This window comes from Herpailurus yagouaroundi, unplaced genomic scaffold, assembly GCF_014898765.1.
Source record: "Herpailurus yagouaroundi ecotype Mexico unplaced genomic scaffold, PumYag 194, whole genome shotgun sequence".
Classification (NCBI taxonomy): Eukaryota; Metazoa; Chordata; class Mammalia; order Carnivora; family Felidae; genus Herpailurus; species Herpailurus yagouaroundi.
In genome coordinates this window covers 6,676,889-6,682,049 of record NW_024412425.1, presented here as the reverse complement: position 1 = coordinate 6,682,049, position 5,161 = coordinate 6,676,889, and the positions used below count along the sequence as shown (strand labels likewise).

The window sequence follows — 5,161 nt, the reverse complement described above, 5'->3', positions numbered from 1 at the left end:
GAGGCTTTCAACACCTCTGGCCCAGGCCTTTATCTCCCCACACATTTGAGGAAGTTCTAATTCCTCTAATAAACTCCTCGTTCCCATAAAATATAATCAGGTAACAAAGAGGCAAAAGATGCGAGCAAACAGCTCACAGAAAAGGTACTGCAAGTGCTTCTTCCACACAGGACACGATGCTCAACCTTACAGCAAGGCAAATGAACGTTTCCCTGAGATACATTTTTCCTCCATCCAACTGGCCAAACTCCACAGCTTTGGCAGCACATGCTGTTGACAAGGCTGCGGGGAAGGCAATTTTCTGCACTGGGGGTGGAACCGTACGTGAAGGAGCGCCGTGTCTCCGTTAGCGATAGCCACCAAAGTTGTAACAGCACATCCTTTGCCAGTTCCCATCTGATTGTTTCCTTCTGCGGATATTCGTGCCAGCAAGTGTGTGTGAAAAGGTGTCCGTGCACCGGTGCTAACTGTAGTATTGTTTGAAATGGCACAAGACAAGAAGCCATCTAGAGTCGGTCAAGAGCGAAACAGATGACGGTATGTTCGTACAGTGGATGCTACGCAGCTACAGTAAAAGATGCAGATGACAAAGCTCTCTATTTACACGGAATGATATCTAAGGTCTAAACAAATTTTTTTTAATGTTTATTTATTTTTGAGAGCGAGAGAGAGATAGAGCGCAAGTGGGGGAGGGGCAGAGAGAGAGGGAGACACAGAATCTGAAACAGGCTCCAGGCTCTGAGCTGTCGGCACAGAGCCCCATGCGGGGCTTGAACTCACAAACCCCGTGAGATCACGACCTGAGCCAAAGTCAGATGTTTAACTGACTGAGCCACTCAGGTGACCCAATACCTAAGATACTGTTAGGTGAGGGGTAAGATCCAGAACTATAGGTAGAACGAGCTATCCTGAACAGCAAAGGAAGAAAAGCAAAATTTATGTTTCGTATTTATGTATACCCAATCTCTAAAAGGGTCCATAAGAAACCAAAGGCAGAGGGGCAACTGAGGCAGAAACAGAGGAGTTGGGGGTAAGGATGGAAGGAAATTTCTCTATGTACCTTTTTGTAAATCAGGTGAGCATATTTTTGCCCTAAAATTTAACATGCCTAGAGACGCCTGAGTGGCTCAGTCAGGTAAGCATCCAGCTACGGCTCAGGTCATGATCGCAGGGTTCGTGGGTTTGAGCCCTGTGTTGGGCTCTCTGCTGACAGTGCAGACCCTGCGTCGGATCCTGTCTCCTGCTCTCTCTGCTGCCCTCTCTCTCTCTCTCTCTCTCAAAAATAAAGTTACAAAAATTTTTTTTTTAATTTAACATGCCTAAAAATTTGTTCATTTAAGAAAAATAAGAATGAATTGCAATCCTATTGACATTAGTTTAAAAATGTGATTGCACCTAAATTCATTCTTTTTTTAAAAATTTTTTTACATTTATTTATTTTTGAGAGAGCACAAGTGGGGGAGGGGCAGAGAGAGAGAAGGAGACACAGAATCTGAAGCAGCACAGAGCCCGACGCGGGGCTCAAACTCACAAACTGTGAGATCACGACCCGAGCTGAAGTCAGTCGCTTAACCGACTGAGCCACCCAGGCGCCACGAAATTCATTCTTTTTACTTGAAATTCATCTAACATAGAATCCCACTGATTCGGCTCACTTTTCTCCCCCAATCTTTACTTTTAACCATCTTCAAACCTTCAGAAAATTGAAATAATAGTATCATGATCAGCCACATATCCTTCGCTTAGGTTCACCACTTGTTAATGTTGCACATTTGCTTCATCACTCTCTCTGTGTTTGTACACATGTGCACACAAGCACCCACACATTTTTAGGGAGGCTAAAGTATCCAATATGAGTTGCAGACATCCACGACCCTTTACTCCTAAGGACTTCAGCCTGTGACTCCTAAGAACAAAGGACAGTAGAGTATCTGACTTTTGATTTCGGCTCTGGTCATGATCCCAGGCTCATAGGATCAAGCCCTGCTTCAGGCCTCATGCTGGCTCTGGCTGTGGAGCCTCCTTGGGATTCTCTCTCTCCCTTTCTCTTTCTCTCTCTCTCTCTCTCTCTCCCTCCCTAAACTCAGTGGTTTAGCATCCACCAGTAAGTTTTCTATGAATCAATTATGACAAAAACTTGTTGCAAAAGAGTGATTTTCTAGTTTTACCATTTCTTCTACATTTATTCATTGTCATTCATTTTAGGGGCATGAGGATCAGTATTAGTACGACTCAAACTATTTTTCATCCAATGTGTTACAACCCCCAGATCTGCCCGGTGGGGATGTCTCCAAAGCTAGTTCCTGTGTCCTTTTGCCATGTTCCCATCAATCCTGGGGCATGTCCTTGCATTTGGGAACAAGGCATTCCAGGTTTTGTTTGTACCTTTTCTGCTCCTGAACTGGAATCCACTATTTTCCAAGTAGCCTTGTTTCCTTTAGGTAGGGAATGGTATTTAGAGACCACAATCTGGGTGCTAGGGTTTTCACTGCTTCCCGGCCCCTCTTACTTACTCTGGTGAAGAACTGGTCTTTGCTGTTTTACCTCTCTACCCCTTCTCTACCCCACCCTCATTTTCTTTTCCCCTTTCTCTGGCATCAGTTCCTTGACGAAACGTCGGAAGCTCGAAAAACTAGCAGCTGCGAACATAAATGGTACAATATTTGAAGGGAGACAACCTCTTCATTTTTTTTCCCCAGTGTGTCCCCATCAAACTGAGGGGGTTGCAGCTGAGCTATTTTAAGGACTATCTGTAAGATAAGCAGCCTCTGGCAGCCGTTTCCCATTCAGATCTTTTTCTGCGTGGGGGGTAAAGAAGTGGAGAAATTTCACCTAATACAAATATGATTTGAATTTTAAAAGTCTATGTCTAATTACTACTTATGACTATAACAAAAATTGATTTTATACACTGTAATTTTGTGGTTTGAATATGTAATCAGAAATGTGAAGCTCGATGCCTTTGATTTTAATTTCCATAACCGATGCCTCTCAGTTCGCATATTTCAATGGTTTCTGGGCTGAAACACCTTTTTCCAATTAGCAATCAAGATGTGCACAGTAGTTCAAGACCTTCTCAGGGTTTGGACCACCCTGCACAATGCATTTTGTTCTACATCATGATTATGCTTGGTCCTCTATTGAACTGGTCATTACCTTGACCACAGAAAGACATCCCCCAGGGAATTCATTCTTGAATTCTTAAGCGGCCTAAGATTTGCATCTCTCTGGCAAGTAAGCAGGTCAAATTGAACCATCAATGAGCCAACATTTTCAGAAAACAAAAAAACGAATTACAGTTTGCCACAACTGGAGCGGTGCGCCAGTGTTTCCATAAAAGGTTCTTCACTCATGAAGAGTCCGGGGACACCACAGAAATCATGACACAGGACCAAGGACAAGCCATGCGGTCCCTCTCCTGTGAAAACTAAACTCTGGAGAGGTGTACTCGAGCGCCAGCGGTGACTGCGACAATGGTAACCGAGAGAGAAGGCGGTTAGAGGCTCCCGACAGCGGCCCAGGACAGGAGTCAGAATTGTTTGGATCCAGCGCCACGGTTCCAATCGTGGATTTGTCTACATCTACCCCCACTGTTATAGTTCAGACCTCACATGCTTCAGATCATCGGATGGCATCCCCACCATCAGGATGTCCCATGCATGAAGGGAAAATGAAAGGCTGTCCAGTGCAGAGCATGTGACCCATCTTGTGAGAACAAAATGAGCCCTGTGCCTGCTCGCCAGGGCAGGATCGCATGTGTGAGTCCATGGGATGTCCTGTTACGGCCGCTGTGGCCGAGAATAAGGAGCACCTAGATTCTCATCTGATGCCACCACCTGATGGGACGCTGCCCCCCCCCCCCAACACACACCGATCAGCCATTTGCACTGTTTACTGTGAGAGAGGACTCATCCATTCCAAGAGCAGATTCGGAGAATAAGTGGGTTTATCCTTCAGAACAGATGCTCTGGAATGCGATGGTACGGGAAGGGTGCAAATGGACGGATGAGGATATTAGTCAGAAAGATAGCATAATATCATCAGAATTCACAATCAGAATAACGAGCAAGCCCGGAAGGAAATCTGGAAGTAGGAAGCCATTCATGCCGCCGAACATCCTTCGTGCTCCATCACTCATCCGGCTCGGAGGTAAAGAGAAAGAGTATTCACCAAGGGCAAGAATTCATTCCTGGATGGGGTACAAGTTGCCTTTTGACAGGCACAATTGGATCATCCACCCTTGTGGGCCAGAAGTCAGATAGGTCATCAGCTACTGCGATGGCGGTGAGGTCAAACAGGACTACCAGTTCACCACCCTGGACGCCCGGCCCGCTCTGGACCCTCTCTCGTGAGTGTGGGACAGAATGGAGGCTGCGTGGCGGCGCTGGACCTCAGAGCCACCGCCTTGTTGGAGATGGGAAGATAGAAACAACTTTTGTTTCTGAGCAATACATTAAACTATTTTCCCCAAACTTGAATTGCTCTCATGACGTAGTGGGAATGTCAAGTGGGTAATGACACCTTACGCTTCACTTAGTGAGGGTACCGTGCATGGCGCTCTTTGTTTTTTTGCCTTGCAGTTCGTAGCAGATTGTTATAGGTTTTCGTCCCACTTGGCTTACGTGGGAAGCAATCCCTTGGTTTCTCCTGCAGCTGCAGTATTGCCTACGTATTTAATCTAGAAAAGCGAGCAACCTCTGAAAAAGAATTTTTCTTATAATGTGAAGAAATCTAAGAAATAATAATAAGAAAGACTTAGAAATGATTCCTCACTCTTTCTTATGAATACTTGAGATATAGACCTGAAGGCCCATGTGATGCTGAAGAGGTATTATCTGGCCAAATATTTGAACTAATACTATTCATTATAAATAAGTGGTTCTGCTTTTGAAAAAGTCACCAGCATTCCATTGTCCACACGATAGAGTAGCTCACCCTTAAGAATCCCTACTATTCTGGTATGTAACTGTGCTCCCAACAAGGTCTCGTTGCCTGTAGCATTTGCCAAGTTATCCCACCTCTAAGTCCCATTCCTTCTCCTGCCTGAAGCCCTCCCTCCAGTCAACCTAACCCCAACCTTGGCACAAGTCACAGTACAGGATGGTCCCTCTCAAAAGCACAATTTTATTTTGTTGAGTGTTAGAAGTCACAAGAAGAGTAT

The 5,161-nt window shown here is 45.1% G+C and overlaps 1 pseudogene; it reads left to right on the top strand.

Moving 5' to 3' along the window:
* The first annotated feature begins 531 nt into the window (after positions 1–531).
* On the top strand, positions 532–4,651 carry LOC121011354 (holocytochrome c-type synthase-like; annotated as a pseudogene).
* The last annotated feature ends 510 nt before the right edge of the window (positions 4,652–5,161 follow it).